Source organism: Catharus ustulatus, chromosome 2 (assembly GCF_009819885.2).
Source record: "Catharus ustulatus isolate bCatUst1 chromosome 2, bCatUst1.pri.v2, whole genome shotgun sequence".
Lineage (NCBI taxonomy): Eukaryota > Metazoa > Chordata > Aves > Passeriformes > Turdidae > Catharus > Catharus ustulatus.
In genome coordinates, this window is record NC_046222.1 from 96,016,320 (window position 1) to 96,028,625 (window position 12,306).

At 37.2% G+C, this 12,306-nt stretch overlaps 1 protein-coding gene across 1 annotated transcript in view; it reads left to right on the forward strand.

Moving 5' to 3' along the window:
* Positions 1-6,891: 6,891 nt before the first annotated feature.
* NCK2 (NCK adaptor protein 2) overlaps positions 6,892-12,306 on the forward strand; it is a 53,015-nt gene continuing 47,600 nt past the window's right edge. The window contains exon 1 of the mRNA XM_033053085.2: positions 6,892-6,963. The gene's annotated coding sequence lies outside the window, so the exon portion shown is untranslated. The remainder of the gene's footprint in view (positions 6,964-12,306) is intronic.

Consider the following 12,306-nt stretch of genomic DNA (forward strand, 5'->3'; position numbering starts at 1 on the left):
GTTAGAGCTGTCCTAAGCATGAATTAAGACCTTTGTTGCATCTCTTATGGGCTTTAGGGATATTTATCCATATCCATACAGAGCTACCTTGTAAACCCTTAAAGAAAGAAAATAAAGGTTGCAAGCTCTGTTTTCTTATTGCAGATAAAGAAGAAAAACCAGGGGATTTGTATAAAATGGAGTTTGAATACTTTACTTTGCACTGATAGTTCTTGAATAGGAGTGCTAAAAAGACCTGGAGCTATGATGATGGCACAACACGTTTGTTGTGAGCTTGCAGAGTGACTGGTCACAGCTTGCACTGACTTTGGTGCTTGATTTTTGGTCTGAACTACAGATGTGTGGGATTTTGGTCATGGGGGTTATTTGGTTTTGGTTTTGACACTGCAGTATTGCATGTATTCTCAAAGAGTTCATAGCCTTCCTGTTGGTGAAGCTTTCTGGCCACCCATTCATGATTTTTCCACTGTGCTTCATGGGGCTTTTTTTTGTCTTTTTCTCATGCAGGGGATGCCACAGAAGTTTAAAGCTCAGCATAATCAAATATGAATTAGATCAATATCAGCAAGTATCAAGATAGAAAATCCTGCTTAATCCAGGAATTAAAAAAATGGCATATTGAGATGAATTTAGGTAGTAATTTATCAACAATTGTTTGGGTTTTCTAATAGCTCAGACTTTTGGGGAAGAGCTAGAGCATGTAAAAAGCATGTGATTTCTCTTAAATAATGTAAATTTGTACAATGTATGTTGTAGAAGTCTCATCAGATGCTTCCACAAACAAATGTAATCCTCCTCATTTCTTTCCAGTTTAAAAAATGCTAGTCATGCAAGTGATTGGAGAATATATATACAATGAATAGGAAGCGTGCAATGGCAGGCTTTGGAATAGGTTTTGGAAGACAATATTTATTTTAAATAGTGATATGATTTAAACAACCAACTACTTGTGTGTTGTGAGTAGATCAGGTGGTTGTGCAAATATATGCAAAAATAATCTTGGTTTTTGAAAATATATCGTGTATTCCAGAGAACATGCATTTGACTGCAGGAGTTAAATGAGAATACAAGTCAGCATATATTTTTTTAATTGTGTGTCATGAAAATGTGAGCCATGCATGTTTTCTCTAGCTGCATTTCTCTTCCTATTGCCCCCCAAGTATATGTTTATTTTAAAAAAGAGAGTTGTTTGAAGGACCATTAATATGTGTCTAAGTGCTTCCTCTTTGAACAGACAGTATGGCCAGAGGTGCATGACAACCCTTGCATCCAGACAGGAGCACAGAGAAGATGCACAACCTCCTGTGTGCTGTTCAGTAGGGACATGAATTTCTTACACTTAACTTTTACAGCCTCTGGTGATGGCTCCAAACCTGGGCTACTTTAAAAAGCCCATTTAAACACAGAAATTTCTCTTCACTTCAAGGGCTAGTCTCATTTTTATAGCTGGCATACAAGCTCAAATCTTCCCCAGTGTTTTAAGTATCTCGCAGTGTTTTCTGCATGCAAGGCAGTGAACCTATTCTTATGCCTCATTTCACTTGCTTCCTTGGTGTTAGGGAACCACAATCTTAAGAGAAGAAAAGCTTTGTTGTATAGATTATATAGTATGAAAGGATTTTAACTCTTTTGTTTGCTTTTAAAAAGTTATACACATTGTAATGCAATGTTGTGACTTGCTGCCTTTTTGAAACCTTAAATATGATGTAAATCCTCTTTTCCTTTTTCTTTTCTCCCTGTGTTTCATACTAATTCTAAAAGTGTATTACTATTTTAACATAAACATTTTCTTAGCTGTAGAAGAAGGTAATATTGAATTTTTGAGATGATATATATGACTAGGAGGTTTAAAATACAAAGCATATACCAGAGTATTATAAAACTTGTTGGGTTTCTTTAACCTAAGCAAATTCAGGCATTGGGCTTTTGAGTGCTTAGGCTGTGTCTGCTGTTACATGGAACTGGATTGTGCTTGCCCAATTGTCTGCATAGTTAAAATATTTTGAACATAACCTATTCTAATGTAACTTCTTTTGAAATATCTGCCTAATGGAGAAGTCTTAATGGAATACTTTAATAGCCCAAAGTGGTTACCTGCAATTGCTCCAGTGTATTTCAGTCAATTACAAAGGAAGGCAATATTTAATGTTGAAGTGAAGCTAGATGGTGTAATGAACTGGCAGATTGCCAACTTGATCTTCTCCACAGGAGAATTTGTATTAATGTGATGCTTTTCATTTGTTCTGCAGAAGGTCACCAGTAATATGTCAATTGGAGTTAAAATTCCCACTCTGTGCAGTACAGGTTTATGGTCAGATCATTCTTGTGTATTAGCATATTAAGTATCAAAGAGATTATTTTAGCTATTTCATGTCAGAATTTAAATAGGAGGTGGTTGGGTATTGGGAAGAGAGCCTGAGAGAATTGTCATCGAAATTGTTGCTGTAAGGCTGAATCTGGATTTTAGCCATGGAGATAAAGAAAATGGGGCACGTTAGAGCTATTAGTGAAAGAAGAGGTGGTTAATAACTGTGGATGTTACTTGCATTGTAATCATTACAAACCCACTAATTTATTCTGTGAGGTAGTAACCTTTATAATAAGGTTCTTATTATATTAGATGTTACTGATATTGCCTTCTGGTGCTCATTTGCAAGCATCAAGTTCAAACTTTTATTTCTGACTATTGGCAGAGGCTTTTTACTGTGGAACTTTTATAGTTCTTGTGTTTGGAAGACCTTGATTTAGAAAGCAAATGAGTGACTAAAGTTACTGTTGAAGACTGGATAAATCTGTCTTTTTGCTTTGTGTGTTTGTACCTGTGTTCATCCAGTTCCTATACTCTGCCATTCCTACAGTGTTCTGTTCCTATGCTCTGGGCCTCAAGGGAAGTGTAGCGTATGGAGAGACTCATGAGTGGTGAGGAGCTGTGGCGTTTTACACGTGGCAGGGTTGACATTACTCCAGTAGTAGATGCACTGAGTGAGGTATGGCAGGTGGACATTGTGCTAAATGGTACAGAAGTGATGGGCATTGGGACACCATGGGAGGAGAATGCTCATCTCTTTGCATCCATTTGCTTTGCTGACTTCCAAAAAAAAGTTGTTGACTTTCCTTAGTTTTCCAATGTTGCGCCAGTTTGTCTTTTGGGTGAATACTGAGTCCTACACGCAAACACTACCTGCTGATACAATTTTTTGACCCTTGAGAAGAAAGGTCTTTACTTTTGTAACTGAAGGTTACTTCAAGGAACACATTTTAAAGGAACATTTCAAGGAATGTTTCAAATGTAAGTGAAATATTTGAGGTCTGGATTTCCATCCTGAGTTTGTGTCACTTGGCAAATCACAGTGTTTTGGGCAAAGCTTTGGACTGTGGGGGTGTGTGATGGAAATTGGCTGCTTCTCTGGGGAAGTGACTGTTAGTATGACTCGTAGAAGAAAACTTCCTCTGGCTCTTCCAAAGCCAAGTGAAGATTTTTAACATGAGAAAAATAGAAAATGGAATCGCGATGCAACAGGATTGAACCCAAGGAGGACAGAGACCAGTCTGCTTCTTGTGTATCTGTTAGATTAGCAGTTTTATTTCAATCTAGATGTTAGAAGTGATGGGTTTTTGTACATCCTTTGTCCTTTGACTATTTCCACTATCACCATTAACTTTCCAATGTGTGTTAATTGAGCTGCCAAAATAAAACCATTCTTGCTCTACAGAAGGAAGTTAGCATTGTTATGTTGAGATAAACACATGACTCATTCTTTTCTTATGCGTTTAGATGAAATTTCGACTCTTTCTTTTCCCAACTGTACTTCTCTATTTGACTGTCTTTTTCAAACCAAGACAGGCTAATAAATACTGGGCTAGTTTTTCAAGTATTGGTGATGAATAGTGCTGTTTTTCAACTCACTTTCAAAGACATGTTCTATTTGCAAGTGTGCATTTGTGAAAGTGGAAGCAATTATTGAGGAAGGTGTTGTGGTTTTTTTTAAGGAACAAAGCAAAAATACCCTAACAAAATCAGAGGCTTGGTACTGCACTTCAGTGGTAGATGGTAATGAGCAGTAGATGATTTGTGAGGTAGGACAAGGAAAGGTAGTACTACTCAGAAGATCTTGTGCCAAAACCATGAGATTTTTGTTTTCTTATTTTTACCTCTTAATATTAAACATGTACTTTTATTATTGACAGGAGAAAAACCACGTGCTGCAAAACATTAAGTCAGCAGGAAAATAGATCTGCTCTGCCTCAGAGTTTTAATGTTGCTTCATTAAAGTATCTCTCCCATTTACTTGGTATTTGTCCTACAATTTCAATAGAGCAATTTTCAGTGGGAGCACTGTTAAGGTCTATAATTGGATAGAAAAATTGATACAACAAAGTGTTGTTGCCTGTGGTCTGAGTCTGCAGAACGCTGAAAACCCAGGTGGGGCAGCAGCTATTCCAGCTACCACATGGCAGAGGAGAAGGGATTGATCACCTTGTCCTGTCTGATTTCTGCTGTCACAGGCAAATCATTCAGGTGGTGAACTGGATCAGGAGGCTCTTCTGTTGGAATAACATTTCCTCGTAATTTGCCATCCTCTATTATTCTTTTTATTTTTTGATCTTGTGTGTTTTTCAGGAGAGCTGGCAACTGTTTGTCTCCCCCTGCAGCTGCTGGGGTGAGCTTCCATGAGCTGAGGGTCAGGGAGTCTTGTGTTCTTGACCCCCTAACAATATGTTTAGGTTTGAATGTTTGTCAAACTGTGTCTTTAGTTGTTCTGTTACTCCACCTATTAATGAATGGGAGAGTAGTGATTTCACGATTATAAGCCGCACCATTTTCACTAAAATTTTGGTCCGAACCCGAAGTGCGGCTTATAATCAGGTGCGACTTATATATGGACAAAGAACAAAAAGTTGCTGTTTTAGTTTGGAGGACAGGTGTCTGCTGAGAAAGGCAGGAGCTTCTCTTTGAAATGGAGAATGTAAACCCCCTCCCTCCAAATTATTATAATTTTGAAATCAAGGGACTCTCAGGCAAAGATATGGGAATTAGGAATAACAGCTCTTTACTAGGGAAATTAAAATAGAAATACAGTACTACAAAGAAACAAACTCCAAACCCTGACAAAGTCAGAGTACAACCTGACACCCTGTCAGGCAGGGTGTTGGTAACAGTCCCATTCAATGGTGGCTGCATCCTCCTGCAGTGACAGATGTGGTTCAGTTGGAGCAGTGCTCCTGCAGAAGGTGCAGTTTCCCTCTGGAGGTCCAGTGGTGATGTGGAGAAATCCGGTTTTCCTCTGGAGTCCAGTGGAGAAAGGGGCTCCCTTAGTATCCCAAAACCTCTGTTTTATCTTGGTAAGAAATGTTGGGCTCTTCCCCCTGGCTGGAGCAACTTCCAATGGGATGCAGTAATTTTATCAGTCACACAGTGGGACTCAATGGCCATTAGCAGAAAATGACTGGCTGGAGGAAGGATGGGTTGTGAAAAGATAAAGAACAATGCCCCGCCTGGTTTCAATGGATGGCCCATTAGCAGAATATCTGCCGTTGAGATAAGGATCACTGCCCCCACCCTCCAGAGATGGTGATAGAATAGATACCTTTTATCACACTCTGTATTGTAACATGTGGCTTATAATCCGGTGTGGCTTGTAATCGTGAAGTTACTGTAAATCTCACTTTGAAACATTTGTAAGGTATTTATATTTGTAAGCTATTTATAATACCTTTGTCAATACCTTTTTTATTCTCTCCTCATTTTGTTATAGTGCACTGCATCACTTGCTCCTTTGAAGTTAATTTCTTCTATGATGCTTTTGTGAAATCACAACTGCTTGGAATCTGTTCAGAAAAGACTTTGAACGGAAACATTTCTGCATGAGTGGCCTAGGGTTGTATAGGAGTTTTAACAAATCACCCTTATGAGAAAGAGGCTGCAGCACAAGAAGTTACTGAGAATTTTTTTCTTCTTTTTGAATTAGATCTTAATGGGTTTACTCTACCTGAATTTGTCAGACATCCTGTGAAGTTAGAAAGGTCATTAAAAACAGTAATAAGTGTTTGAATACTCTGACCTTTCTTCTGAACAGTTGCTTTTGTGGCTAGAAATACTTAACAGAACAATGGAGAGCAGGAGGGACCTCTGGACAAGCCATCCACATTCTGTCGGGGTTGAGACTGAACCTGGGCCATGTTCAGTAGAATTTGAGACTCCCAGGAAGGAGAGTTATCACTTCACAGAGGGTATGTGGCTGTGCTTAGCCAGCCTTGTGCCTTCTTTACATCCAGCCAGAATTTCCCTGAATGTGTTTTTCTGACTTTCTGACAAGCTTTACCAGTGCTGTCAGAGCTCTCTTGTTGGGTCACCATCTCTTGTGCCAGAAGGCTTCAAGCCACATGTGGTAGCAATCCAGCTGAATTACACATCTGTATGTGTGTGAGTGCCTTCTGGATGGAAATATTCACTGCCTCACAAAACTCCTGGCTATGCTTTTGTTGTTGTACCTGTTTTCCACATGAAGAGGCATTTTCTTTTTCTTAGAAAGTACAGTCAAGTTAAACTTTCTAATTCAGGAGTAAAGGAAACAGCAAATAATGGTGCTTTGTAAAATACAATCTTTCTAAAACTAGGATGAATTTTTAATTCAGTTTCTTGATTGATTTTTCTCTGTTTTATGAAGGCTTAACTTGTACATGATTTGGATTGTTTGGGGTTAAAATCACCTAGTATTCATTGAGAGGAGTTACTAAGTCTGAAGATGGGGTCTGTTTATGCTAAACAGGTGGATCAAGTTCAAGCCATTCTGCCTGCTCTTTGACATCTTATCGGATGAAAGCTAAATTACCTATTTGGAAGTGTTCTAAGTTTAGTGCTAGAACTAAAATATATGTTTGTTGTTTCAGGTGGTGGTGTATATAACTTTGTTGGAGAGTCCTGCCTTTCACTGCCTGGATCCTTTTAACAGTGTGTCAAAGGTGAGTGGTTCAAGTTCAGTGGTTATTGTAGTAATTTAAGACAACAAGTGAACTGAATGTATTGCTTGGTTTTGGTTTTTATGTGATAGCAGTGCAATTGTGATTTACTTTTTTTTTAACTGCTGGATGAATAATTAAGTAGCATGTCTTTTTCTGTCAGTGATCTGGGGCAAATCAGTTTTAGCTCTTTCAGAAAAAACAGAAAAACAAGAAAAATTATAGACTCAGACTATTAATGAAGAACTAGGTATCGCTTCCACTATTTTATGGCTTCTGTCTCCTGATACCCACTGCTTTGACTTGGGCTGTTTTCCCCTGAATGTGCTGGCTGAAAGCACAACATGATGGTTTGGGAAATGTGGAGGAGAAGCAGTCATCCATAAACCATGGTGTGGGGCAGGCTTCATATTATTCTTTGGTTGAATTGTAAAAACTAACTAATGGCTTTAAAAGTGTTGAGTATTGAAAGTATTGGGTGGAAAGGAGGTTTTTGTGTTTTCTGTGAGAGCAGAAGAGAATTGCATTCAGTGTATAGAGAGCATCTTCCAATGCTGACTCTAAAGACCTGAAATAATCTAATGATGCTGATGTTCCTGTAGAAATCTTTTTGTGGTAGAGTTCAACTAAGTTCTTCCTTTTAATTTGTGCACCCTGTTGTCAGTTTCTGGTAGCTGTAGTTGATCTCTGTGATTTAGCAGGAATTTATTAACAGAAACCTTTAATAAATGACACCTCATTACAACTGTACCAAAAAAAAGCAAAATGGCAGAACACTGAATAAACATTTAGCATTGTAGTAGCTCCAGCATGGAATCTTGGCTTTATTCAGTACTTTACCAGGTGGATTTGTTACTTCTTACTCAGATTCTCTGTTTATAAAACAAAAGTAATATTACCTTCTTTGGGGGAAGTTATAAAGTCCAATTATTGACATTTTGGAACCTTCAAATGGAAAGCAATCTATTAAGTTCTGTGTGCCTTGATATTTCCTGTGGGTTCCGTTAAATAATTGTTCAATTAAGTGTTATGAGATGTTGAAATTAGATTTATTTATTCAATGAAGTGAAGGTGAACCAGTTAGAATTAAAAATGCAATTCAGTCTTAACTATAATGTCTCCATGTGTTTTTGCAAATGATTGATTTTCCTTTCAATTGAAAAGGAAATTCAGAAGTAGTACTGAGATAGTGAGCTTTTGCACTATATTGTCAAGTTATCTGATGTACGCCTTTAAATGTACAGAAAAAAATTTATAAACCTGACCTTTCTAACAGATCAGTGCAACCTTGAACTCTTAGGTGTTTAAAGACTTAGTGAGAAACTTTTTGTACCTGTTTTCTGGCATAGAAATTGTAGTAAGTTTTCTTTAATACTCTTTCTATGTTGTAGATGTAGCAAAATCAAAATATTCTTGAAAGAACTGAACCATTAATGTGGAAACAAAATAAATACACAATCGTAAAGCAAATGATTCATCAAGCTGTTGACATTGTCATTGTGAAATTATTTTTCTGCAATAATTTCTTCTCAGAATTAAGCTGGTAATTTATTGACTATGAGCTAAATTATGTTTTTATTTCAAATGTGTAATATAAAACACATTAGAGTTTTATCTTTGGAATCTCTTTTTTGCCCTTTTTAATAATAGTTTTAGGTTAAATATTCAGTGAAAATAATTTTTTAAATAGTCCACTGCTCACTTAAAGGAAATAGGTGCCTGAAATCTTGGTTATGTACTTAGTCATCTTTATTTCTTGAGCTAGTTGCTGTGATACATGGCATATTGAGTAATTTTCTTTTTACTCTTTAATCCAGTAAATGTGGAGGGTAACCAGACATGCCCAAAGTCGAGTTCTTTACATCAAGTGAAGGTTTTATGTATTTTGCCAAGAGGCAGTAAGTTCCTAACAGCTCACTGAAAGGAGGTGACAAAGAACTACATGGACATGTCAGTTGGTGGGGGGTGTAAGGAGTGTCTCTCTTTTTGTATCTTTTTTTTCCCCCCTTTTTTATTGAAGAATGAGTACCCAGGATATTTGCTGCATATGATTAGATCACACTCAATTTCAGTAACAAAATTAAATCTAGCCATATTAATATTTTACGCATTTTTCCATCCTTTGCTTATTTCTGATGGACTGTATTCAGCTTGGTAAATGTGTGAATCTGCAAAACCTGGAGCATTCTTACTGCTGTTCTCAAAAGGAAATTAATGTGTAGGTGTAGGTTCAGTAAAGTCTACATTTGTAATGCGTTGTTGAACCAGAGCATGGTAAAATCTCTTACCCTTTGAAAAGGAAATGAAATTAGCAACAAAGTAAATTTTCAGAAATTACACTCAAAGTCCTTAAACTTCACCTAACTGCAGGCAATCATGTATCCTTACAGGATTTTGTGGTGGTTATCAAGGGCTGCCAGGTGTTCTTTTATGTAGCTGGCCAGGCTGACTTTTTTCAGTTGTTTGCTTTCCTCTCCCTCTCCTCTAACATCGTATTCTATGTAGTAGTATTCTGTACTTTTGAACTTGTCCCTCATTCACTTGCAGTAATTGAATCAAAAACAAAATCTCATTGTGTTTTCACAATAAAATATTGTGATAAATAAGTGGTTGCAATATTGATATGTGCAATGAGCATTTTGTATTTTGGATTAAAATTTTCTGAGAAATATTTTGGGATTTTTTAAGACTTGATACTCTTTTATGGAATGATTGGTTCTTTAGAGTTACCTCTGTACATGGGAGGGAGATTATTTGATGAGATCAAAAGCAAACTGGTATGAGTGAAGTTACTGATATCTTCATACTCAGATTTGTCAAAGGCTATAGTGCCACAGCATAGAACAGAAGTCCTTGTCTGTAAAGATTCTCAGAGCAACCATGACAGACTTCTGACAGACTGATCCTCCTCCTCTGTTTGAGAGCAAAAAGCACCATAGACATTTTAACTCGATGGAGCTGTTTGTGATGCTGTATCAGAATATTTCTTGGTATTTTTCTGTGCTTCAGCATGTTTGTAGTTGTTAATTTTGGATATTTTTTAACCCAAGGAAAATTATGCCTGCTCTCAGTGTTTTGTATGAGTTAGTTGTGGGAAACTTTGATTCTGACAGTTATGAAGAGAATGAAAGGTATGTGCTGAGTGGATGTCTGGATTCCTTTCCCTTAAAAAAATATTTCTGTAGTTATGCCAATTATCTCAGGTGCCCACAGTGATTGTAAGACTTTGAATGCAGCTCTAGTGTTACTTAAGTATATTTACAGACACTTAGTATAATGAATGAATTTATAGGATACTGCCGGTTATGTTATGCTAGTGGCATACTACTTTCAAACCAATAATTGAGGACAGTGGGGTAGAACACTTTCAGCCCACTCTTACACTTCCATTACCACAGGTACACACCCAGAATTGATCTTCCCTGAATTACATTATTTTAGTATTTAATTTTTTTAGATTTTTCTTTGCTGCATTTTTTCTGTTTATCTTTGTAGTAATTGTAGTTGTTTGCTTCAACTATAGGCATGTTGTAATTTACTAATAATATGAAAGTTAAGAATCATTTGTCTAACTTCTTCCAGTTTTGAGTTTCAGGTGCAGGTCATTTTTGTAGGTATCTGCAGTACCTATTACAGCCCACAAATGTCCTTTACAGGGTGCTTTAACTGTCCATATGGATTCGTCATCAGGGAACACTGTACAGCTTTCATCAATACAGGAAAATTAATTTCAGTAAAAACACAACAATAACCACATTTTTTCTGTCATGGAAGTAGTTTTGGCATATGATAGCCAGTGTAGACTTTGTCTTGTCATCCAGCATGTCAGTTTTTCTGGTTTGGTGTTTTATCTAGATACTGAAATTGGTGAATTTCACAGAAGAGAGGAATATTTAGAAGTTACTGTGGTATATTTCTTGTGGAATTCTTTTTCTAATAACTTGGTTAATTAATCTTGGATTACAGTTACTGTTTGCACTGTAGTAACAAAGCTCCAATTGTAAGCAGAGAGGACTGAGAAAATGAGCTTGTCCTGTTTATTTTTTAAGCCAGTAGCAACACGAAGCATAGAATACCATGCATACAGGTGCAAACCTTTTACAGTTTTTCCTTCCCTGATTTTAAGTTTGAGCGCCTTATTTTATGACATCACAGATGCCTTGCCTTCTTGTGGATTTAAGCCTCCCTTTCCTTTGTACTGTCTCTTCAGACCTTTTTGTTTCAGGGATCACTCTCATCCCACCTTACTTTGGAGGCTGTTGTTGGTGTCAGCTGCTCTTAGTTGCTCACTGAAATAGAGCCTGGGTGTAGCCTATTTTCTACCTGCTCCATCCTCTTTTATCCCCCCACCTTTCTTTTAAATGATCCTTCTCCTGATTTTTAATTCTGCAGCTCTGTGAATAATTCTGTACTGTACAGGCACTGTTGTTGCCACTCAGACTATTTTTTTGTTTGTTTTTTTCCTTGCTGGTTTGGGTTCTTGAATTTTTGTAGTACTCCTTTTCCTTGTGACTGCTTGTTCACCTCTTCCTACCAAAATTTTAAATTTACCAGTAGCCTGATTTTTTATTTTTAATGTGCAATACCATCATCTTAACAGACATCTTCCTCTATGTGAACTAGAAATCTGCCTCATGGAAGCAGCTACAACAGGTGATATCAGAGAGATTATTTCCCTGAAGCAGCAGGTAGTTGGAGGAATCCAAATTTTCCCAAGAGGCTGATTTTGTATTCTCTATCTTCCACCAAAATCCATAGCTCTTAGCACATTCCCCGATAAACTCTGTTGTCTCATACCATTACTTCTCAGGTTATCACATACCAGCCCCAAAAATGTTGTTGAATGAGGGTTAAACTTCTCTTTATATTTAATCTCTGAATTTGTTTTTCAAGATTAAGCAGTCAAAGTATTAGTTTTCCTTGCTTAGTTCTCCCTGAAGATTACTGAATGGTATTTTCTGCCAGCCCAGGATTTGCATGGGATGTGGAAAGGTCTGTTTCATTATTATTGCTGGAGAAGAGGGCTTGTTTATGATGGTGAGGATATGAATGCATGGTAATGTGAAACATCTCAAAATGAAAGGGTGTTGATATCCCTGACTTTACTTGAATGTTTGGACTAGAACTGCAAAACTTGTCTGTGTACGTATGTTTATAAAATTGGTTTTGGAACTACCTCATAAGCAAGGCTTTGACAATTGTGCTCCGTAGAATTTGAATTGACTGTCAAAGGGATGATGGAAGCTAGCATTCTCAGCTGCTGACTTGCACTTCAGACACTCTTTGGATGCATGGCTGCTGCAACATACTTTCTGACTGCAGTAAATGACTGAAACTTCAGGGAGT